The sequence below is a fragment of the Cryptomeria japonica genome, chromosome 9 (genome assembly GCF_030272615.1).
Source record: "Cryptomeria japonica chromosome 9, Sugi_1.0, whole genome shotgun sequence".
Taxonomy (NCBI): domain Eukaryota; kingdom Viridiplantae; phylum Streptophyta; class Pinopsida; order Cupressales; family Cupressaceae; genus Cryptomeria; species Cryptomeria japonica.
Window position 1 is genome coordinate 720,089,257 of NC_081413.1, and position 26,742 is coordinate 720,115,998.

Sequence of the window (26,742 nt, forward strand, 5' to 3'; positions counted from 1 at the left end):
AAATCGTTAACTAGAGGCGAAATTAGAAACAACTTAAATGACCATTAATAACACAAAGAGAAAGATATTATTCTAATAGAAACATTAAGGTGCAGAAATATTACCATAGTTTTTACTGTGATATGATTGTCTCACTATTATGGGCAATGGAAGTGTTAAATAATTCAATTAAAATTCTAATTAAAAATGCCTTTCAAGACTTAAACACAAATGTATGATTGGGTCACTTTAAGGTAGTTCAATATCAATGAGAACTAATGTAAAACACAGTGAAAAGTGATCTTTATAAATCATTGCATGCTCCAAAAGCTTTGCCAATAAAGAAAAAAGACTGCAATAACTTCTCTGGCTCTCATGTCTCCACAAATGTCAAATCCCACGGAAATTGAAATCATAAGCACTAGTCTCATACTCAAGTTATACACAAAAAATACAATGAGGAGGAATTGTAGATTAGAAAATAGGGGTTGCCCACTCTAAGATACATACATATATGTACATGTACAATATTTAGTGCTGCTACAATTCTTCCAAGACACTTTGTTTCAACTTGTGTATCCTCGAGTTCACCTGGACTATCTTGTCAGAAAATATGCTCCAACGTAACTGTAAGTAGTTTGAACAGATGTCAATAAGGAACTGTAGACCTGTCTCTAAGTTCCAATTCACTGTCAACAATCTACAGTTAGCTATCATATTTGTTAGCATAATTATAGGATCTTGTTGAAGTCAATGTATCTACATATGTAATCTCTTTAATCAATTCAATAAGTCAGTCTCTGTTCTTTCTGATGTTTAATTTTTCTGATTTGGCATCAAAGCAAGAAGAATTTTAGGAAGAGTTGAAAAAAGGATGAGAAAGAGAATGTCAAGTAAGAGTGAGATCATTGAAGAACCACCAAATATTGATAGTGATGATGACTTCATTGAAGATGAAGAATTTGTCCTATTTTGAAGAGGCCAATACTTTGGAGATAGGGAGGGATGCAGCATACGATAGTTAGATCCTCAATAGTCTGAGGTGCATGTGGATTAGAGAAACTATGCCTCATTGAGGTTATGAGACATACATGTCAGGATTGATGTCTAATAGTTCAAAAGGGAGATCTGAAATTTGGAAGTTTAGCATCATACCTTTACGAGGGTGATGAGACACTTAATATGCAAATGGTGTCCAATGATGTTGGCAACTTGGATTACAGCTATGCCACTATACCTGTAATATAAGGAGCAACATGAATAAATCTTACTGGTCCGAGAAATGTTTTCAGAAAACAACTTCTGCATAATGTATTTCCTATTGTTTTATGTTGTTGGTCAATTTAATGTTGTTGCATTAAAAGTGGGTGTTGTAATATGTGCTCCAACATAACTGTTAGTAGTTTGAATAGGTGTCAATAATTAACTGTAGACCTGTCTATAAGTTCCAGTTTGCTGTCAACAACCTACAGTTAGCTGTCATATTTGCTAGCATAATTATAGGATCTTGTTGAAGTCAGTTGTATCTATATATATGTAATCTCTTTGATGAATAATGCAATGACTCTTTTGACTGTTCCATTTTCTGTGTGCTGTCTGCTGTTTAATTTTTCTGATTCATCTTAACCTAAGTTACCGAGTTCTTCCCTGCAGACCTGAGTTCTGGTCCTGGTTCGGCCTGGGTATTGGTTCTGGTCCTGGTACGTCCCTGGGTTCGCCCAGGATACTGCCCAGGCTTAGGATTGTGATTTTAAGTTTGTAACATATGAACATTACATCATAACACACAATTCACAATAAATTGAACACCAAGCAATAGACATCATTAATGAAAGTAAATAACAGCTATTTATGGCTGCAGATGAATGATTTTATTAGTTTAGAACTTTAGATTTGTTCATATATCTGGTCTTGGTATAAAAAATTATAATTCACATTGAAGTGTTTATTAGAGCAGATAAAACATATTAGTTGCATATATATATATATATGATGTTATATGTTTTTTGCATTAATGAACCCAAACCCTAAAAAAAATTTAGCCGAACTGGCAAACCAGATCCTTGAACCCGAACCGGCAACTTAGATCTTAACATGTAAAATAAATCTTTATATGTCAAGTGAATGTTTTATAGCCCCAACTCTATCCCAGCCTATTTACAACTCTGCTTAACACCATAACTTGTACTTGGCCAATGTTTATTGGGTGAAACTTAAACTATGCTTTACAACTGCTTCAACTCTTGCTTTCTTCTTCCTTTACTAAGGCCTGATGGTTGTCCTAACTTAATCAAGTAGACCAGTTAGCTATCTAGCACATGAAGGAAACCATAGTACATAATGGATAGAACATTTCTTTCTGAAACATCTGACACAAGCCCGATTCCTTAAACTTTTCTTTTGAATGGCTTATATTGATCAAGGGACTATAGGGTACAAAGCCTTAGATCCAGAAGAAACCTGAAGAACTATAGAACATTCCATACCAAAATCCAATGGCACAGCGCCTGATTCTCAAAATATCATTAATGCCTTTATCTAACCCATCTCAAAAGACTAATAATTATTAGTTAGAAATTTCGAAGCCACAAGCATGTTATTGAGAGGGAGTCATCACTATTGTCCCCCATGACCCATTTGATTCCTAATTTCCCCTGGACTTTCTACAAAATAAATGCAAATTTAAAACATAGGTTGCTGCTAGTATGTGAACACTGAATATGAACTTCAAATGGCGGTGAACCAAAATTTATATTAGAGGTGAAATTATTTTGTTATGGTGATTTTGATGAAATTTAGCACAAACAACACCTGCAGAAAACAAATAATTTAAATTATAACACATCATAGCAAAATAAATTCACCCTAGAACCCCTGATGTGTGTTGTTGCAGTTGGCAAAGACAGTCAGTTTGAGGATAGGACCGGCGATGATATTTGATCAGCCAGTAGTGACATAGAATTCACCACCATGACAATGCCATAGCCAACAATTTGTTGTGCAGGGCCATCAGGGATGGTCCTGTCACTGTACTGACAATTCTTCCTTCAAGCTTGAAGTTGGCTAAATTCTAGGTTGACTGTAGTGTATTGATTTCCTTCTTATCCTATATGGCTCATCATTTTTCTGGTGGATTCTCAGTTAAACAATGTGCTGATGAGACTAATAAAAGTATTCAACTGAACCAGAACACATAAAAGTGACACTCATGGGAAGACAAATTAACAAGCAGAAATAAGTGATTAAGGAGAACCCTAAATATTTAACAATATTATGAGAACTTCAGTAAGTGGAAATAACACAAAATTATGGTGATTGCAATAATGATTTGAGAGAGCTTGTCAATAATTTTTTATTTGTAAATTAACTTTAATTATTAAAATTTGAAAGGTATTTGAAAGTGAAATATACAATCAACACAGTTCTTTTTTATGTTCAACAAATTATAGCAAACAAAAAACTATGAATTTGGCAAGACGAGGACTAACAACACCATCAGGGTTTGCAACAAACAACTTGTAAAATTAAAGTTTCATGGAAGATACATGCGTGCCTATGGATTTTACATGGAAAGTTTCTTTCCCTTGAGCATGAAACAGGAAGTAGAGGGATAGCAACCAAAGCCAAAAGATATTATGAAAAGGGCATGATAATAGCAACAGTGGATATTTGAACAGTAGTCGATGCATTGGCAATCCAACATTTCTTTGGAAGCATCCTCCAGCCAAAGCAAAAAATACAATGCTGTCAATCTCCCTTTCCTTCTCATTTCATATCCCCATAATCATATACATTAGAATACAACCCTTGCTGGGAACATAGATAGTTATGCCGTTATTCTTTTCCGAGTCTGACACCCCTTCAAGATATTTTCCATCCATTTTATTTGCCATTTACAAATCCTGTCTTGAAAGGCAGTGTATTCACGGACTAGATAGCAATGTCTGTGGTAATACAAATGGACCATTCTTATTTTGTGAAGAACACTACACCCAGTAACTATCTAAAATAATAAAGTAATAAAAAAAGAGTAGGACCACTAATCTGGCAGAATAAGCCCAGAAAGCACCCAATAAAAATGAAGTATATAAACTTGGGTATGAACATCTTTTTAGAGGATACTTCTTTAAACACATCCTTGAGTCCATGGGGTTGAGCTCAATCAGTTGAGGCATTGATTTCTCATTGTGGATGCCCTAGTTCAAATGCCTGAAGGAACTAATATTGAATGCTAAGTTGTGACTCTCAGTCTTCCTTTGTTGGCTTCTAGTGTGGCAGTGACATCTAAGGTGGGCTTCTCAAGCAAATGTTTGTAAACAATGTGTGGTTGGACTCTCAAAATTCCAAAACAGCACAAAGAAATGTGGTCTTAAGGTCACAATTTGATGAATTCTCGCTAAGAGTGCAGAAAACATACTCAAGGAAAGTAACAAAGTTAAGTTTTAGAAGGAATTTTTTTTTTTTTTTTGTTAATTATTATTGATTTTTTATTTTCTATTATTCAAATTTTTCATTTCAATTTTTTAGCCATGTTCCACAGGGACACATCCCCGGCCCTCAAACCCCCATCCCCATCCCCAATGGCATTTCACGTACGGAGAAATGGTAGAGGATGTCCCCTAGCCATCCCAAAATATCTTCAAATCTTCAAAGTGTTCCCAAAACATGTTGCAGAAATAGGAAATGCTGGGGGGATGTCTGGCCATCCCCGAGACTGTCGAAATCTGATAAACAGCCAGGCATCCCCAATGGCAAGGCAAATTTTTATAATGTTTAAAAATGAAAATCATTCATAACATTAAAACAAGACGGTTAAATTTATCATGACGGCAGCAATAAATATATCGTGATAGCAGTATAACAGCTATAAATTAATCATGACAGTAGTGACAGAAGCAACAGTGGTATAATAGCAATAAATATATCATGATTCAAATTTCATTTCTTATGCTATAAGTTATATAACAGTTAACACTAATAGCAAAAATTTGGATTTCTGATTTCAACGTTTAAAAAAGTCAGAAACTTACAAATATTTTGATATGGTATTAGAGTCAGTTATTATTATCAATTGCAGAAGAGATTAAAGGTGCATTGGCCATGGTCTGGTATAATGTGGTATTGTGAGAGAAATAAAGACAAACGATTTCTTTTTGGAATGTGGTTGCCGTGCAGGAATTCACAGACATCATTTAGCATCATTTTAACAGTGTCATGTTATATTGCAACTGTTATACTTTTTGTCCATTAACTTGTAAAAATCTGAGTCTCTCTCTTTATATATAGTATATATATTATAATGTTCAAATAAGTCTCAAACTTCAAATAATTTGATATGGTATTGGAGTCAGTTATTATTGTCCATTGCAAAAGAGATTAAAGATACATTATTGTCTGGTCTGGTATAATGAAGTACTGTGAGATGAGTACAAACAAACAATTTCTTTTTGAAATTAGGTTGGCATGCAGGATTTTGCAGACATCATTGGGCATCATTTTAACAGTGTAATGTTATCTTGCTACCATTATACCTTTTTCCATTAACATGTAAAAATTGAGTATCTCTCTTTTTCTCTCCAATACCCAAAAATGGCCCTTTGACTACCATTCCTAAAAAGTGTCCCCTTTTGAAGAATAGCGTCAGTCAGAATCTGATCAGACTGAGTAGTCTAAGTTGTCTAATTGGCCTAATCGGCCTTAGACAGCTTAGTTGACCAATTAATTATATATCCTTATGTCAAAATAATAATTATATACATATCGACTTATATATGATTCAATCTATACTATGATTAATATGTTTATGAATCGATTAATTTAAGAATCGATTCTATGTTATGATTAGCTTATGAATCGATTAATATATAAACCGATTTGATGTTAAATCGTATTATCTAAACTTGCTGTTAGACATGTTTTTGTCTAATCAATCTTGGAGAGTCGTGATAGTTAGGGAGAGACGTGATGGCTGAGGAAGTCGTGTTGGTTTAATTAGATATCATCCTACGTATATCTATTCAATTTCTCCCTCCACTTTGAGATTGATAAGGATAGCAGATAGAAAGATAACATTTCAGTTTCACCGTTCTTCATATTCGAATTATTCAGCATCTACAGCAGATCGTGTCTTCTATCTTTGTCTTCTAAATCATCAATCAAATAAAAGTCCTCTTTTGTGCTGTGATTCATCTGTGTATCTGTAAATCATCAATAAGGCAGATTGAATACATAGTTTGAACTGTATACTACATCCTAAGAGGTGAAACTAAATTATTGGCAAATAATTTTGAAATATAATCTGATCACCAAAATTCAACATGGTATCAGAGCAGAGTTGAGCAAAGATCAGATCAGATTGATATAAGCAAGATTATCTTCTATTATTGTCTTCAAGTTCATCTATTTCTATCAACGTCAAGATGGTGAATGGAATTAGAGTTGAGGACAGACTTGAAAGAGCATTAAGCTTTGTATCTTGGAAGTTCAGAGTTATGCTTGCCTTGGGGGAAAATGAATTAGACGAATTCGTGAAGGATATCGTACCGGAACCAAAAGAAGAGGATGAGAAACTTCAATGGAAGAGAAAGAACAACAAAGCAATGAAAATGTTGGTTGATTATGTGAAAGATCGCATTGTGCCAATCATCTCCAAGTTGATGAAGGCATGTGACATGTTCAAGACATTAGAGGAGATGTATGAGATCAACAACACGAGTCAAGCTCTCGCACTGAAACAACAACTTGACCACATCAAGATGACAAAAGGAGAATCTATCATGTCTTACTTCGTGAGGATTACTGAATTGAGAGATCAACTCTCTACCATTGGACACGCTATCAATGGCAAAGAATTAACCATGTTGGCTCTTAATGGTCTCCCTTCATCATGGGAGTCATTTATTCAAGGGATAAGCGCAAGATCAAAACTCCCTAAGTTTGATCGATTGAAGACAGACTGCATTCAAGAAGAGTCAAGATTGGCTACAAGAGGCATCGACCAAAGCTCCATAAATGAAGATATTCATGTCCTCGCCTCGCACTCCTCAAAGAAGGAAGGACATTTCAAAAGGAAGAAAGATAAGGAATCCAATAGTGCTCCTACATTCAAAAGAAGGAAGGATATTTCAGAAATCCAATGCTTTAGATGTGACAGATATAGTCACTACGCAATGAAATGTCCAACCAGGACTATGCCTCAAGCTTCCATTGTGGATGTTGGTGAGACTATTCCACAAAAGGATTCGGATGGAATCATATTCTGATTTGAAAGAGATAAGTTTTCTTTTTGGTTGAATAATGTTCATAAATTAAATATGTAATTTTATTTTTTGTTAATTCATGCAATTACATTATGTGTGCTATTTGTGAAACAACTTTGTCAGTAGACGTTCGCTTACGACAAGCTGCATTTGGATATCTTGTGTTTTAAATTTCTTCAATTTACTATGAGAAATTTGTCCCTTACATTTAGGACATCTTTAGAATCACAATCTGTTGCTTTTCAGGCTATAGAGTTTTGAAGTTCTAATTGTGATGAAGAGATTGAAATTCAAGAGGAATATGCAAAAGACTTTAGTGGAGATTCTGAGATTTTGCATTTCCATTTTTTATAAAACAAATATCTACCTGCAGAGGTGCAACAGTTCACTTGTGAAAGCCATAGAGGCACTTATGTTGGTAATGATAGCATCTAGGGTTACAAAGCCAAGATTGAGACAAGAGAGCTCTCTCAGTGAGAGGGAACATACTGAAAGGGGATTTTGTTCTAAATCTCAAGATGATCATATTCCTGCCTAGGGCTCAATCTTATGATAGTAGATCCATGGTTCTTTTGGATCTAGCACTTCCAGTTGTATGAGGATCATACCAGATGATGAGAGTCTCCTGAAACAAGATATCTTCCATAATTGGGACCATGTGAGCACGGGTTGCTTCCGTGACAGAGGGAGCAGCTAAGAGGATGTGCTTTGATTGATATCCGAGGATCTTGGTCATATTGGTTCAGAGGGAGTGGACCATGTCAAGATGGTTTCTCTAGTGATCAGTCTAAGGACTATGATTCATGGGATGGAGACCTATGTATGAAAGGTGGAAGGCCTTTATGTTGACTCTTAGGTCATGATATTCCTCGACAAATAAATACTTGGTGAGCTTGGAATACACCAAGTGTGATGCAGACTCCAACCTTGTTTTGTTTTATGAAAGGTCAGAACATGTGGAGATCAAGTTAGAGACATGGTGAAAAGGCATGCTATTCAATTAAGATACATTAGTACTAATGAGCAAACGGCAGACATTCTCACCAAGCCTCTCTTCATAATAAAGTTTGTGTACTTTCGAGGTAAGCTTGGTATGGTGAAGAATGAAGCCATAGCTGAACTTGAGTCTCAGCATCATTGATTTAGTTATATGTTATACTAATGTATTCTTCTAATTGAGAATTGATGTTTAATGTATAAACTCTTGTTAATGCATTTCTCCTTGCGAGAGACTTGAGGTAAAAGCCCTTATCTCCACCCCCTGATATGGTTCATGGTGGATGATTTTCTTGTACTTGTGTGTTTACCCTCTTGATGAGCCATGGTGAATATCATTGTGAGGTGACAATCTCACAATGATGAACACTTGTACATCTCACAATAATGGTTGACATCACGTGAGGTGACATCTATGATTAAACCATAATGGTGGATGTCACATGAGATGATATCTATGGATATGCCATAATGGTTGATATCACATGAGGTGATATCTATGAATAAACCATATTAGTGGATGTCACATGAGGTGATATCTATGGATATGACATAATGGTTGATATCACATGGGGTGATATCTATAGACAAATCATAATGGTGGATATCACATGAAGTGATATCTATGGATATGCCATAATGATTGATATCTCATGAGGTGATATCTATCGATATGCCATAATGGTGGATATCATGTGAGGTGATATCTATGGATAAGCCATAATGGTGGATATTACTTGAGGAGATATTTATGGTGGATATCACGTGAGGTGATATCCATGGATAAGCCATAATGGTGGACATCACATGAGGTAATGTCCATGGATATGCCATTATGTTTGAGGTGATAACCAATTGTTCACCGTCCATGGGAGTAACCATGATAGTTGTGTTCTTTTGCATTCTCTCTCATGGATGTAGCCATGATAGATTCACTCTCTGAATAGCCATGGTGAAGATCACTATGTGACTCAGATCTTGAGTGGGATTCCTCCCTAGCTAAGAGGGAGTGTTGAAGAATAGCGTCAGTCAGAATCTGATCAGACTGAGTCGTCTAAGTTGTCTAATCGGCCTAATCGGCCTTAGACAACTTAGTTGACCAATTAATTATATATCCTTATGTCAAAATAATAATTATATACATATCGACTTATATATGATCCGATCTATACTATGATTAATATGTTTATGAATCGATTAATTTAAGAATCGATTCTATGTTATGATTAGCTTACGAATCGATTAATATATAAACCGATTTGATGTTAAATTGTTTTATCTAAACTTGTTGTTAGACGTGTTTTTGTCTAATCGATCTTGGAGAGTCATGATGGTTAGGGAGAGACGTGATGGCTGAGGAAGTCGTGTTGGTTGAATTAGATATCATGCTATGTATATCTATTCAATCTCTCCCTCCACTTTGAGATTGATAAGGATAGCAGATAGAAAGATAACATTTTAGTTTCACCGTTCTTCATATTCGAATTATTCAGCATCTACAGCAGATCGTGTCCTCTATCTTTGTCTTCTAAATCATCAATCAAATTGAAATCCTCTTTTGTGCTGTTGATTCATCTGTGTATCTGTAAATCATCATTAAGGGAGATTGAATACATAGTTTGAACTGTATAGGTACATCCTAAGAGGTGAAACTAAATTATTGGCAAATAATTTTGAAATATAATCTGATCACCAAAATTCAACATCCCCTGACATCCCACCATCCCTGTCCCAGAGGTGATATGGAACATAGTTTTTTAATGATGAAGCCTTTGGTCAAGGTTCTCTATTTTGTTGATGGGGATAAAATGTCAAAAGATTATTATGGTATAAACAAAGAAAACATAAAACCTTTAGCTACATATTGATTGCAAATGGACAAACCAACTCCACCAACCAATACATGCCATGGGATACTACTTAAACCCTGATTTTTTCTTCCATCTCCTTCAAAGCTGATGTGGAGGTTATGGCAGGCTTGACCGCATGTATAAAGAGGATGACAAATGATGAAGGCCTTAAAGACCCAATTCTAGATGAGTTGCAAGTTACATGGGTGTGAAGGGGAGGCTCTTTTCGTTATCTTGGAAAACCCAACAGCAAGGTACAAGCTGAGTGTCATGCCACCAATCTGACAGCGAACCTGAAAGAGAAATTGTCTTAGGATAGTAAGACTTCACAATTATGCTCCTAACATCAATAATGAATGTGACAGCAGCCCATGATCACCATAACAGATCGCAGGGAAATAAGATAACAATTGCCTTATGAATCGATCCTCTCTCCTTGCTCTAGCAGTGATTCTCTCCAACGCGAACAAGAGAGTAGTTAGACTTAGCAATAATAAATGGTGCAGTTGGCAACAAAGGTCTCAATCTGGCAGTGAATGCACATACCCCACTCCAAGGGTCACAACCTAAAAGGAAAGCCACAACCTTCCAAAGCCGATGGAGGGATAAAATAAGACATCGCCCAGCATCCAAGGAAGCCACCAAACAAGAGCAAAATCCCTCATATTCACAGCAGGTCGATCAGAATAATAATATTGAATGATTGTGGTATGCAGAAAACATTTATATTACCTATCCATATGTATTTGTATTACTATATATATATATATATATATATATATATATATGCAGATCTGAATGTCTGAATTTAACACGAATATCTATGTATTCAATAATGTGGATTTCTGTTTGCAATAATCAATCATGTTGTGGGAAAGGAAGAGAATGCAAGGAGGGGCAACAGCGAGGGATACCTCACTACACATGCCACCTCATGAGAACAGTTAAGGACTGTGTGAGGCCAAAGGGGGCAGAGTTTCCACCCTTAGGCCTAGGTTGAGGGTTAGTTTAGGGGGCATCCTATTGCATGTCTCCCCTGCGAACCCCATATTGATCAATTATTGACATAAGCTAAAAGGGATGCTCAATCATAAGAGAAGAGAAGGATGGCACAATAGAGGGAAACGGTGTACAAACCCCACTAAGTACACCACCTCATGAGAATGGTTAAGGACCACATGAGGCCAAGAGGGACAGAGTTTCTGCCCTTGGGCCTAGGGTATGGGATATTTGGGGCACCTTACCATATCTCCCAACTCTACCCTCATTCTTCATTTAGAATTGTTATGTGTTATAAGTATGTATATTCCTTAGCCCTAGAAATGGAAATATTCTATGAATTATATCTACATTATTATCTAACTTGGTGGAAGGTTTCCAAGGCAGACTTATGTCATCTTATTCATGAAGGATTACATCTCTAACTATATTATGTTCCCTGTTTCATTTGGATTTCTGAGTTTAGGGCAAATTACAAGGTAATCCAGAAAAGGGACATTACACTGAGTATTTTAATCACACCTCTTTAATAAATACAATTTTAACTCAACACTACACAGTTTTACTTAAAATTTATAATTATTTTAAAGTTTTATTTGTAAATTTGTGGTGGGATGATTATGGTGTGAGGATTAAGATGCCATTAACCTTATAAATCCTATGTATATTGTGTCTCCAACACTCTTCAAAGGCCTACATGGACACATAAGGTGTAATTGGAGAAAATATTTATATTTAAGATTCTACTAAAATCTTGATACCAGTTGTCATATGTATTCATAAGGGTGGTGGTGATTGCATTTGACTTTAGAGGAGTTATTGTTGGAAACTTGAGTGTTGTGCCTTGTTGTCATTGATGTCAACCTATCTTGTGTTGGCATTGATGTCAACCTATCTTGTATTGATATGGAAGTAAGAATAGTATAGCAGATGTTTCTATATGCAGGAAAGAGTATTTGTGTACAGTGTTGAGTGTTCGAGTATTGGTGAAGATGTTGTGGTGTTTCCGAAAGATTGGTATAGTGGAAGTTTCAATATGCAAGAAACCATATTAAGCAGGAAAAAGTTTTTAATGTCTCCGATTTGTGAAGACTATGTGCCATGGTTCTAAATACAATGCTTATGTTCTATGTATATTGCACTATCAAGTTTGCATATGCTCTATGGCTCAGTTGGCTGAGCTGATTACTGATGTTTCTAATAGTAAGGCTATCCATCAGAATAGGTCCAAAAAAGGTATGATGGTTTCCAAATAGGTAAATTCAAGTGTTATGGTTTGGAGGACATGTTCATATGGATTGTGTAGTGTTGTAGTTTAGTTTTCAGATGATGGTTTGACTAGCATGTAAAGTTATGATGCTTTGTGTTCTATGTTGTCAGCTAGTCTAGTTTCTAGCAGACTGTGACATTGTATTTGTTGATGGTGTTTTTATGCACAATCGAACACAGAATAAAGTATTGAATAGTCTATCCTCTCTTGAACAAAGGCTTCTCAAATGCTGAATATTGGCAAAAAGGATCACTTGAGACAACTCCAGGGTTCTCAATGTCAGGCCTTGACGTGTTGGATAGCTTCAATGGTGTAATGTGTTTGTTGTACCTGCAAGGGGACTTACATAGTTGTTTTCTAGATTCAATTCAAGCTCAATGGAATGATGTTGCAATATCGCTCTTTTCTACTACTACTAATATTGGATTAAAAAAAAAACTGAAAAAAGGAGTAAGGTTTAGGAATGCTAGGCTAACACTAAGAATGCAAGACAATGGACAATTTCAAGTAAGCTCAACTAAGCTTTGCTTTGACATGCTATAAACATCTCCACAACGCTAATGAAATCTTCTAGGAATAGCTTGGTGAATTTCAAACCACTACCACAAACATAAATAACTACAAGATGAAGCATATCAATAATGGAATAGTAATTGAAGTTAAGCTTTGGCAAAAATGAGTTTAGTTGACTACACAAGATACTTCACCATCGATGGAGTACTAGTAGTATGAACAACCAACTTCACTTTCAATCATGCACATGCATCTTTCACTCATCTAAAACACTTAAAGCAAATTCTACTCTAATTTTTTTGTCTTTTCAATATTAACTTCTCATTAAAGAATAAAGAAACAAGCGAATGCTTCAAAACTCAATAAGTCACCAATACTTCACTGATTTTATTAATTTCTACAGCATCGAGCAACAATTCTTCAAAACTCTTCTAATCAATCCTTTACAAATGAAATGAGTTGAGCTTATATAGAGCTCTCAATTACAATGTGTGGCCAAGATTAAATCAAAATCGAGGGCCCAGATTTTGCCACCTAAAGCCTAATTAGGATTTGTTACAACAAAAATATCTAATTATAGCAAATTATTTAATATCAACAAATGGGAATGTGACATCCATTTGGCACACAATACGAGGAAAAATCCTCCAATAGAAAAAATTGAAGCCACATAGGATCATAACAAACTATCTTCTAGAATCATGTTTCCTTTATCCTTTTCTCTTTTGGCAAATTCAACGAAGCTGGACATCATTGATTCAATCTCAGTTATTGGAGCTGCAGACAGGTTCTTCAATTGTTCTTCCAAGTAACTGACTTCATCTAAGCTTGAGGCAAAGGTTGCCTCCCATCCTAGCCCGAAGCCTCTTGTTTTGCTGGCAAGTACGGTGACTACGTGTATATCATCCAATTGCTTCTCGAAAGGTGATTCATTTGTTCCAAAGAAGATGGTCTTCATTCACTTAGCTAGCTGCTCGACGTCAATATCAATTCCTTCATTCTTCTCCTTCTTGAGAATGATCTCGGATACTTCCAAGATCTTGTCATGTATCGAATTTATTGCTTGATCAACTTGGGTGCATCCACCACTAATATCTTCAAAAATGACCTTTCTCATGCGAAGCAACTTACACCATTGTTGGAAATCAGGTAATTGTCCATCTTTCAATATTCCTTCGCTCACCAAAGTCTGCCTTGCCGTGCTCTTCATTACTTGCAATATGGGCATGGTGAAGTCTCTGGTGTAGACAAATGTATCATATGTTGTCATGAGTGCTTGAGTTCTTTCAAGAATCGCCATAGCTCTATCAAATATCTTCACTAACTCCTTTATGAATGCATTCACCCTCTTAAAAATCTTGTTTATCCAAATATCCATCAATTGCGTCAAAGCTTTCATATTTTCAAAATCATCAACTGAGTCGGGAGGAAGCAATGGCAACGGCGTAGCCAAAGGATCATGTTGCCTTAGCGGTTGCTTGAGTTGCTGAAGATGACTTCTCAATACATTGTTTTCCTCCTCCAACTTCTTATTCTTCTCTACTTTTAACTTTAGCATGTCCTGAACTATCTTCGCCGTGTCATTCATGTCTTCCAATGCCAGATCAGTAGTGGGAGGACCTAAATCAATAGTCTCCAAGTCATACTCCTCTGTTGTGATCTCATCCTTAGGCTTGTCTACTCTTGGAGTGGCAATCTGTATTATTCTAGATCCTTCACCATCACTTGTCGTCTTTGATATCTTTACTACTTTCTTCTTCTCAGTCTCTTGATTTCTATCTAGATAGCTGCCCAAATCAGAAGGATCTTCGTCTTCTACTATCACTTTCTTTGTCAACCTCTCCCTAAGCCATGCAAGAATAGTTGATCTCTCTTCTCCAACTTAAACTTCATTCAATTGCCAATCTTCTCAAGGTTGGGATGTAACTTCTTGATCTTCATCTTCAATGCTCACATACACATCACTACCTTCCTTATCATTGACTGGCTTAGGTGAAATTGCCTTGCCTTGACCCAATGGTCACTTTCCTTTGTTTGTCCTTTTGCACTTGTTTTGAATTGTAGATTCCATGGACTCATTCACTACATGATCAATGCTCTCTCTAGGTGGGCGATCTTCCTAGGTAGTTGCTTGATTTGTTTCTATCTCGTGCACGGAAGAGGTGTTGAAAATATTGTCATTGATGTCAAGGGCACTCAGGAGACTATTAAAATAATTGTCATTGATGTTAGAAATATTCAGTCAATTAGAGAAACAAACTAATGAGAAAATAAATGAATAACAAGTGCAAAGGATACGATCAAACTTAAATAATAATGAGTCCACAACATGAAAGCTTGCACATGATACCTGGTCAAAGATCTTCTTATCATGAGCAGCCAATGTTTCCATTCTAGCAATCTACACATATAATAAAGATGGGCATATACGACAAAGGTAATACCGTGTATTTGCAAACAAAGACAAATGATAATTATATGAACCAGTAGCTAATTATATGAAGCAGTTTCTATGATCGACTTCATTAAAACGACTAAAATAGAAAACTACTTTGTAAGTCTAAATTGGAAACTGTTATCACAAAAGCTCGCACCCTTACTGAGCTATCAACTCAGCAACCTTGTGAAACATAAAAACAACGCCAAAGTGTGGGACCTTGCGCAAGGGGTTGAATCTCCGGAGAAGGCCGGCTTCCTTCTCAATCCAAGTGCAGGTATTGAACCAACTCAACACCTCAAATCTTACTTCTAAACTACCCTAACAGCTTACAGATGAAAAGGGAAGAGAGAAATGCTTAAAATGAAAGGAGGTGATGCACCAAGATAAGAGATTGTTCCTCTCCCCACTCGAAATGGCACAAGGAATCAACTGAAATACCCAAGAGATGCACAAACTTCAGTTGCATGTGTGACCCAAACGCATGTATGGAGGTTAAAATTTGCTAAGTGTCAAGAGGGGAGAAGGATTCCCACAAGTCACACTCAGAAAAACAAGTTAACACAGCATATATGGAGGAAGAGCCACAAAACATACACCTATGATGAAGTTAAAGAAACATACACAGCATGCATAAGTTGAAGGAAGGCAAGAATGTAATTTCAATTCATTCGAAGGCCAATTGCCAAACTTACAGTTGCAAAAATGCAAAAATAATTACAAGTCTTCAAGAGAAGAGAAAGAGCATAGGAAAGCTCGAGCCAGCAGGGAGAGAACCCTTTACAATGAGGCTTAACAGCCTTATATAGAAAAATGGTAACAAGAATGATCATGACCCCCGTATGTCAGTCTGGGAGTGCAGGGAAGTGCATGCACTTGGCTTCTGTACATGCAAGCAACCTAGCCATACCCACAAAAGGCAACCCTGAGAAGGGTGGATTGACTGACCTTCCAAAGTCAGAGTATGCAGACATGACATAAGTCACCACAACAAGTATGGCCCCGTACCTCCCTTGATGGAAATCCTACCAAAAACATTAAATGCACCCTTGTGGCTCCACAAAAGAAGGTGCATAAGTCACAAAAGTTGTTTGAGCATTTAAAGCTGAGTGTTGATCACGCCATCCGGAAGTGTCGCCAGTTGGAAGGAAGTTTGGGGACTTCGGAAACTCAGGTTCTCGAAGTGGGGAAGACAAGGAAAGAACCTCGGAATCTCAGGGTTCCAAGGTTTTGGGGTCCCAGGAAGGAGAAAAGAGAGCAGCAGGGAACTTCGGAACCTCGGGGTTCCGAGGTTCTGAAAAAAGGGCTAAGGAAGAAACTTACTTCGAAACCTCGGGGTTCCGGAGTTCCAGGAAGGAAAAAGGGAAGCAAAGGAAGAGAACTTCAGAACCTAGGGGTTCCGAAATTCCGAAGAAAGGAAGGAAGAAGGCTAGGAGGGAACTTCGGAACCTCGGGGTTCCAAAGAAGGCAAGGGAAAGGAACTTCGGAACCTCGAGGTTCCGGAGTTCCGAAGTTCCAGGGAACAGAGGAGGAGGCAAGGAAAAGGCAGAACTGAGCAAAGGAACTTCGGAACCTCGGGGTTCCGGAGTTCCAAGGAAGGGAAGAAGAAAAGAAAGGAACTTCAGAACCTTGAGGTTCTGGAGTTCCAGGGAACGGAAGAGAAAGGGAAAGAAAAAGAGGAACTTCGAAAACTCGGGTTTCCGGAGTTTCGGGAAAAGAAAGGAGAGGCAGCAAAGGGAAGGAACCTCGGAACCTCGGTGTTCCAAAGTTCCAGGAAAGAAGAAAACGAAGAGGGAACTTCGGAACCTCAGGGTTCTAGAGTTCTGGAAAAGGAAAAGCGAGAGAAGGCAAAGGGAAAGAACCTCGGAACCTCGGCATTCCGAGGTTCCGCGAAAGGAAGAAAAGGCCTAAGGGAGGAACTTCCTCCGGACAAGGCAACACTTCACACTTCATGATTCTTTTGCTTTCTCCTTGATCAACTAGGGCAGCGCTGGTCCATGGATCGTACCTCTAATTGGTTGTTACTGATGGACCAAGGGTGTCATAAAATGACAACAGAAACCATCAATCATAAAGTCAAACATCACAAACAAGATGGCAGCATGTTGTAGTCAGATACTGCAAAAGCAAGAGGATAACTTTTGAGTAAGAGATCAATCATCAAGAGCTTCTCTATTACGGAAATAAGGCAAGTGATTTATATGAGAAGTTCAAAATTAAGACGATAGAGAGCAGTAACTATATTGAAATGACAGTGATAAGTTTAAAGTGCAGTGAACAAATAAAAAATAAAGGAGTAAGCAGCGATTATCAGTGATTTATATGAGCAACAATTCTATTTAAGGAGATAATCATTTGATAAAGAAGTGATTATTTTATACAATCAACACTCCCCATAATAAGAAAAATGTCTTATTCAAAAAGTGAAGTATTTCTGTCTTATTCCTATTTTGTCCTATTCTCATGAGAACTGGTGAGATATAGTTCTGTTTGGAGTCTTTGGACAATCATTCTTCTTTGTTAAAGGTGCGATCCTATAGTGGAAGGGAAGATATGTCCAGGATAATTAGCCCAGCAAATGAAGTCACTTGATCTCTTAAGTCGCTAATTTGGCATAGCAATGAAAATGACTCAATCCTTAGTTCGCATTTTTGCATGGTCAAAGGAAGTGCAATCCGAAATGCCTAAGATGCCCATTGGAAGCTTGATTGGAGATGGAATCACTCAACCTATTGATCTTGATCAGCAAAGGCAATGAAAATCCTTAAGTTGCTTCTTGGGGAAAGCAAAGGAAATCGCCCAAAACCTTATGTTAGTCGATTTGATCAAGTAGCCGATCTCCTTCCCCACTTGATATTGCTTGATCCTAGCAACGCTTTATCAAAACAATGACGATCTCGATCAAGGGCAATGCTATGCAAGACTAGGGCAAGGAAATGCCTAAAGTTCTTAAATCACACTTTCAAGGTGTCAATGACTGAGCTTCAATGCTTATGTCGCACTTTTATGGGGTCAATGACCGAGCTCCAAAACACAAACCTAGAATACTTACCCTCCAAAAGTAACTTATCTTAGTCAAATTCATGCCTTATTTCAATCAAAACCAACGAATGATGTGGATTCTTGACCTTCCAAATGTCGATTGTGAGATCAACTCAAGCTTACTCGTTGTCAAAAGGATCGGTCTAGCAATCTAACCTGAGAAACTCCTAAAACTGAAAGCAAAAGAGGGGTCCCCATTTGTGATGGGGCGATGTGTGAAATGGTCACAACAATATCCTACTTGGATCATATTCTTTTGGTCCGGATTTGCTTCAAAGGATGTGTATGGTTAATGTTTTGGGTCTCACTATGGTGTGTAGATCTGCATTGAGTTTCATGCATTGGAGAATGTTTTTAGGCCAACTAGTTGGCATGCTTCATTGTTTGTCTACACGTTTCATTTGATGCCGATCTTGGAGGATGTGCTAGTGTGTGCGGTTTGTTGGAATCGTTTGGAAAATGTTGTATTGTAATGTTTTTGGGTCCTCTCTATCTCTTGGAGTGAACCGCATTTGATATTTTAGGTCCGAGCGGCCAAATTTATGTAATAATGTATATTCTATCTGTGGCCAGCCTAGTTAAGGGTTTTGATGATTAAACTTGTATATAAAGGAGTGTGGATGTATTAGTGAGTGTGTCAAATAAGAGTGAATTGATTTGCCGAAGGTGTGAAAGACTTACAGGCAAATGATTTGCCAAAGGTATTGGAGATGTGCGAAAGACTGTTGTGAAGAGCTTTGATGATAATATTCTCAACGTGATAGAGTTCAGAGATTGTGTTTTGGAAGCAGAAGAGTTTGCTATGATATTGATCGCTTGACACAGTGGTTCAAGATCAATTTCATGATTAGGATATCTTGTTCATTCCAATTCAGCTATTTGTATCTTACCTGAAACAGTGAGTTTCAATCTTGCAAGTCATTTGTATCTTGCCCTAAGGTTGTGCACCTTAGTTCAACATGTCCTCTCAGGAGCAAGGTGTTTCAGAGGCAACATTGTAACAAATTATATTTATATTGTGAGTTTGATTTTCATAGTGGTCTTTCCTTGATTGGGTTTTCCGCGTAATTTTGGTGGGTTCATGTGTTTGTTGTGCTTCATGCTTTCATAATTTGTTATTGCTGAGATTTGATGCTTGTGATTTAAAGTTTGAAGATCAGTATTTAAATGTTTGAAGGTCCGAACTGATTCACCTCCCCCCCCCTTAGTCCTATGGTGTGTTCAACAAATGGTATTAGAGCAAGATTCCTCTTTCGAAGCTTAAGAGCTTGAGGAAGATACAGGATGCCATACGACTATACACTCAAGGCTCCGAAGTTTGATGGTAAAAATTATGCTTATTGGAGAGAAAGGATGGAATATCATTTGGCTACTATGTCGGCTTAGATTTGGGAAAGCATTAAAAAATGTTCTACTACTCCACAGAATGCTCCGACAATTCCAGATGAAATCAAAGCATATGAAAGTAATGCAAAGGCTACCATTGCAATTGTTACTTGCTTGAATGATGCAGTGTTCAGCAAAATTACAGGAGTTAAGTCAGCTAAAGAAATTTGGGACAAGCTGAAAAATGTATTTGAAGGAGATGAGAAGACAAGGCAAGACAAGATTACAAATCTAAAGCACAAGTTTGAGAATGTGAGAATGTCTAATGATGAGAACATTGAAGGCTAAATTCATCGAGTTAATGAAATAGTAAATACTCTTAGAAGTATCGGTGGATCGATAGAAGACAGTGAAGTTGTAAGGATGATAATGGCAACATTACCCAAAAGCTATAAACCAAAGGAGTGTGCCATTGAGGAAAATCATGACATGAATAAATACACTGTGAATCAGCTTCTCGAGTCACTTGTTGCCTTTGAAATTGTGGAATTAGATGACATCAAGAAGGAAAGGAAGCAACATTCAAAGCCACAAAAAAGCCTAAAGAAGAACCAAAAGAGAATGAAGACTTGGATGAGATCGAAGCAAACTTTGTAAGAAGATTGAGGAGAGGAACTAACAAGACAAAGGTAAGTTACCCCTAAAATATTTCAATTGTGGAAGAATAGGACATTATGCTTCTAGATGTATGTACAAGGAAGATTATGGTAGAAGACCTTGTTGGGAAATGTATTGTTAGTGTACACATAATGTGAGTTGTTAACAGAACTCACGTAGCTATTTGTGATTATTTGTTGAGGTTTGTTTGTTTGTTGAGTTGCTAAAAAAACTCATCAAAATAGATAATTGGTTTTACGAAGTTCCTCCTTTAAAGGAGATGTAACTCCTATACATTTGTAGTATCTCAAATCGTTTTCTGGGTGGAATAAAAACAATCATCTATTGTGTGCTGCTCTGAAATTTGTTAGACCTAACGATGATAACAAAGGAAAGAAAAACTATAGAGGGATTAACAGGGATATCTAAAGAGATGATAGAGACAAGAAGAGGAGGTTTTGTTCAATGAAGGCCTACTCATCTAAAGAAGAAGATGACTCAAATGAAGAATACTTGTTCCTAACTCCAAAAGAAAAGAATGATGGACAGTCCGAAAATTCATAAGACAAATCTGCTCTACATGCTGAATTGGAACCAAAGACATGGATCGTCGACTTCAAATGGTCAAATCATATGACTGATGATAGATACAAGTTTATTAACCTTGGGAAATATGATGGTGGATCAGTCAAGTTTGTAGGAGAGGGAGCTGCAGCGATTTGTGGAAAAGGAAGAATCCCTATTGATAAAATGTGTAGCAAAGGGTATAAGATCATACTTCATGGGACTAGATGTGATATTAGAAAGGGAAGCTTTGGAAGATTGGTTGCAGAAGGTGCAAGAACTAATGGCAATGTTTACTATGTAAAAGACGACAGACGTAATTGTTCACTAGCACAAGTTTGTAATCGGACCAAGGATGTAGCTATGACTGTGGCTACTCCTACTACTATAATAAAGAGGAGTATCTCAAAAGATAAAATTTGGGCAAAGATGGTAGAAGAAGAATTGAATCAAATGGAGGAAAGCAAGATAGCGGAAAAAATGCCTAACCTTGTTAACAAGAATCTGGCAAAAGACAACCGAGAGTTCAAACAGAATGATGCTAGTAGAGATAAGGTAATGAATGAAGCAAGGAACTCTAGTCAAAATGTTTCCCCTTAGATCCAAAACAAAGATGTGTCCAAGAGGTCTCGTACTCAAATCAGGTACTCATCAACTTTCAATGGTAATTGTTTTTCATGCAATATGTTTGGACATAGAGCTAGCGAATGCAGAAAGCAAATCAGATCTCAACTATTTAATGGTCAATGTTACATTTGTAACAAAGTTTGACATAAGGCTAAAAAATGCAAAAGTGGAATGATGTGGAATTCATATAGTAAAAATGTTCAAACTTTCAATGGACGTTGATATACTTGTAACAATCTAGATCATAGAGCTATTACGTGTAAAAGAGTTATCTAGAAAAGTGGAAGCACCAAAAGAGATAGAAATGTCAAAACAAGTAGAAGTGCTTATCAGCAAAGTCCAATACGTTACAACTGTAACAAACTTGGACACATTGCAAAATTCTGCAAAAAGAAATGGGAAGAATGGTCCGGTAAATAAAATTGATATCAATATGGAAAAAGAAAAGATGAAAAATATGTGGGTGAAGGAATCAAATGTAAAGGTGGAAGAGAAATGTGAGGATGAGTCCAACACCCTTTGGTGGTGTTGACTCTTCTTCAGTAATTAAACAGCATGCACTATCTGAGGGGGCGAACGAAATGAAGATCTTAAGATGCCCCCCCTTACGGATTGGTACTGAAAATGTTTTCAGCATGCAAAGATTTTGGTGTCTACCTCATCACCACTGAGGATCTGGAAGTATGCAAAGGATGGATCCTACACATAGATGAAGAGCTTGTTGATATTTGGGCTCCTGGAAGCTGCTCTGTTGAAGCGGGTCCAAAAGCTAATTCCAATGTTGCAGACATGCCAGAGGAAGAAATGACTAAAGATAGTGATTCAAGAATTCAGATGATAGAAAGGGAAGGTCTATGTATCCAAGGGGAGTCATCTAACTCTGCTTTTGTTTTTTAGATCGGTGTTGTTTCTACTCTCAGGGGAGCAGATAAAGATGAGATTTTTTTTATATCTCTGTCAGGGGGAATAATGTTGTCTCTTGCTACATTTCAAATGTGTTGTGCTCATTGGGAGAAAAGAGTTTCAATCATAGGTAGAACTATTCAAATGCGTTTGTTGTCCTTGATGTAAAAGGGGGAGAAAATTCAGCATGGTGCCCTTTGTCCTTGATGTCAAAGGAGAGATATACAGGTTCAATTCAATTGTCTTTGTTATCGATGGTACACGTGTTGCCATCAATGACAAAGGGGGAGAATGTAAACTTGAGTTGTTGTGTCTTGTTGTCATTAATGTCAACCTATCTTCTATTGATATGGAGGTAAGAATAGTATAGCAGATGTTTCTATATATAGGAAAGAGTATTTATGTACAGTGTTGAGCATTCTGATACTGGTGAAGATGTTGTGGTGTTTCCGTAAGATTGGTATAGTGGAAGTTTTGATATGCTGGAAACAAAATTTATACAAGAAAGAGTTGTTAATGTCTGTGTGGAAAAATGTCTTGCATTTCTCCAAATTGTAAAGACTATGTGCTATGGTTTTGAATACAATGCTTATGTTCTATGTATATTGCACTATCAGGTTTGCAGATGCTCTACGACTCAGTTGGTTGAGCTGATTACTGATGTTTATAATAGTAAGGTTGTTTGTCAGAACAAAACCAAAAAAGGTTTGACGGTTTCCGGATAGGTAAATTCAAGTGTTGCGGTCTGCAAGACATGTTCATATGGATTGTGCAGTGTTCCAGTTCAATTTTCAAATGATGGTTTGACTGGCATGTGAAGTTACGATGCTCTATGTTCTGTGTTGTCAGCTAGTCTAGTTTCCAGCTAACTGTGACATTGTATCCTACTTGGATCATATTCTTTTGGTCTGGGTTTGCTTCGGATGATGTGTATGGCTAATGTTTTGGGTCTCACCATGGCGTATGTAGATCAGCATTAAGTTTCATGCATTGGAGAATGCTTTTAGGCCGATTGGTTAGTGTGCTTCATTGTTCATCTACACGTTTCATTTGATGCCAACCTTGGAGGTTGTGCTAGTGTGTGGTTTGTTGGAATCATTTGGAAATGTTGTATTGTAATGTTTATGGGTTCTCTCTATCTCCTGGGGTGGACCACATTTAATATTTTACGTTTGGGTGGCCAAATTTATGTAATAATGTATGTTCTATTTGTGGCCGACTTAGTTAAGGGTTTTGATGATAAATCTTGTATATAAAGGAGTGCGGATGTATTAGTGAGTGTGTGGAATGGGAGTGAATTGAGTTGCCAAAGGTGTGAAAGACCTACAAGCCAATTTGGTAATGGAGATGTGTGAAAGAGTGTTGTGAAGAGCTTTGATGATGATATTCTCAGCTTGACAGAGTTCAGAGATTGTGTTTTGGAAGTAGAAGAGTTTGCTATGATATCGATCGCTTGACATTGTGGTTCAAGACCAATTTCATGATCAGGAAATCTTGTTCATTCCAATTCAGCTATTTGTTTCTCTGTCGGAAGACAATGAGTCTCTTGGCAGCTTTCTATATCTTGCCCTGAAACAGTGAGTTTCAGTCTTGCAAGTCATTTGTATCTTGCCCTAACGTTGTGCACCTTAGTTCAACAAGTCCTCTCAGGAGCAAGGAGTTTCGGAGGCAACATTGTAACAAATTATATTTATATTGTGAGTTTGATTCTCACTATGATTTTCCCCTGATTGGGTTTTCCACATAAATTTGGTGTGTTCATGTGTTTGTTGTGCTTCATACTTTTATAATTTGTTATTGCTGACATTAGATGCTTGTGATTTAAAGTTTGAAGATCCGTATTTAAGTGTTTGAAGGTCCGAACTGATTCACCCCCCCTCCCTCTCTCAATCCTATGGTGTGTTCAACAGTGATAATCTCTAAAATAGAGTACTAAACTTCAGGATGTGAGCCATTGGGGAGTAATGAGTCAAAGATGTCTTTGCAGTTACAAATGCTATTTGAGGATACATTGATTATGCCCATGTAATGTCCATGTGAAGCCATTGAGTGTGTTTATTATTCTTGGAAGACGCTCTCCAAGATGGAAGTGAGATTTTTGCATAATACAGTGGTTTTTGTATCTATTGTTTTAGTCAAAATATTTATGATTTTGCCTCTCTTTGCCTATATATTGGAAGTATGATATAGTAGTTTGAAATCATATTTTACCAATGCACTAGTGCTGCTAAAATGTGTTCAGAGTGTAGAGTTCATGAAGTGTGTTGATATTGTATCTTATTCATTGATGATTTATATATACTTTTCATCTCTTTCTAGTGGATTTTCTTTCCAAAAGGATTTCTCCACATATTTCTGGCATTATGTGTTATTATGACTTGTTAATTTTATTATATTTGCTAATTTCTGCTTCCACACATAAATTTTTTAAGGTAATCTAATGTTGATAAATAAATTTCAGATATTCATACACTTTAGAAAGATTTTATTGTAGCGGTTTCACTTTATTTATCAACACTTGCTATTGAAGCTACCAGTTTTGTACAAAGGGGGACACCTTTCTGGAAAGTATTGAATATTATTTTGGCTGCAGCAAGAGCTTTTACTTTGTACTGTTTTGCAGATTTGTGAGGTAAGCTAAAAATAGAAGATGTTCTTTAAGAAAAAAATCAATGGAAAGTTGTTGTAAAAGATACAAAGCTATCTTGAATGTCTAATGAAGATTAGTTAAAGTTGGACAAGAAGGCACAAAGAACCATTTGGTTGTATCTTGTACAGATTATGAAAGAGAATGGGTATATTTATTAAACTAAAGTCTAACTGACAAATAATATCTCACATTTGTATTCTTTGAAAATAAAAGATGGTGATTCAATTGCAAATCGTTCAAATGCATTTAACTTGATTATGAGTCAGCTAGTTTTCGTTGATGTTAAAATGGAAGAAGATAAATGTATCTTGTACTCTACTTGCTAAATGATACTTCGGGAATTTAATTGTTGCCATCAGTAGCTGCAGTGCAGAGTTAAAGATCTTCATATTCCTCCACAAAGAAATATTTTGATAAAAATGACAGTGATGCTTTATTTATTTATGTTAACACTATTAGTGATAATACTTTTAGTTGATTCAAGTTCCTCCTACCATATGACTCTCCACAAGGAGTGGTTTTCATCATACAATGCTAACGATGGAGGAGAAGCTTTCCTTGGCAACATCAATACAAAGCAAATTGTTTATAAGAGAAAGCTATAGTTGTGTTGCAGTGATGGGAGGGTTAAAAACTTATTAATGTTTTGTATATTCCAAGACTTCCGAGATACTTACATTTTGTATACAAGATGAATAATTTTGCAATGCATGTGACATTTGACAACTTTAATTGTAGGTTAGTAAAAGGAAACTTGGTGATAGATAAAGAATTTCAAACAGGGGCATTGTTTAGGCTAAATTGTCATGTCCCCTCCTCCATCCAAATAAATTAACTTTAATTTTTATATTAAAATAGTGTTTTTCAACACTAACAGATAAAAATATAATATTTTAATTATAACAATATTAATATTAATAATAAATAAATAAACTTCAAGCAGGTCAGCCCCAAAGGAAATTCCAAAAAACAACCTGGGTCGCCCTATATTGGTTCATTTTAAATAGGTATAAATAGGAGCACTCAAGGCTCATTTGGAGCATATCAAATGATATTAGCAATCTTGTCAGCTGTCCATACTCTACACTTTTAGGACGAAAACCCTGATTTGCATAAGAAGATTAGACGAAATCCAAACCCTCCTTCACCATTTCCACCTTCAATCAACAAACACCCTTGTTTCCTTATACACCTGCGCAGGTCTGGAGTAAAAGTGAGCAGCAACCATGAATTAGGCAAACTGCTGGGAGGTTGTTCCATACCCAGCATTGGCGGGCAGATTTGCAAGTTTAGACACACAGATCTAGACAATCCACTGTGGCTGAGCAGCAGTGTTCAATACAGTCCTCTTGCATACAACCACTAGCCCGGGAAGCAGACTCGGTCACAGGAGATCCAGGGATTAACTTTCAAGGAAAGATTGACATGTTTGGACTTGGAGAAGTACAAAAAATCAGATCTGTTCAGCAGACAGAAAACCCTAGCCATTGCCCAGTTTCAACTCAGTCCCAGGCATAGGGCTAGATTGTGTCCTATTAGCAAGCAAATCCAGCAATACACATCCTCATGCCCACATCTAGGGTTTGACAAAGAAAATACCAGCAGGAAGAATCACCAACACTCAGCAGCAGGCTACAGATCTGAGATTTATTTTGCAGAGGTAAGAGTGG

The 26,742-nt window shown here is 36.9% G+C and overlaps 1 protein-coding gene across 2 annotated transcripts in view; it reads right to left on the reverse strand.

Annotated features, from left to right (window-relative positions):
• Positions 1–255: 255 nt before the first annotated feature.
• LOC131035277 (uncharacterized) overlaps positions 256–26,742 on the reverse strand; it is a 53,419-nt gene continuing 26,932 nt past the window's right edge. For both annotated transcript variants that reach the window (XR_009103944.2, XR_009103940.2), the window contains one exon: positions 256–1,216. The gene's annotated coding sequence lies outside the window, so the exon portion shown is untranslated. The remainder of the gene's footprint in view (positions 1,217–26,742) is intronic.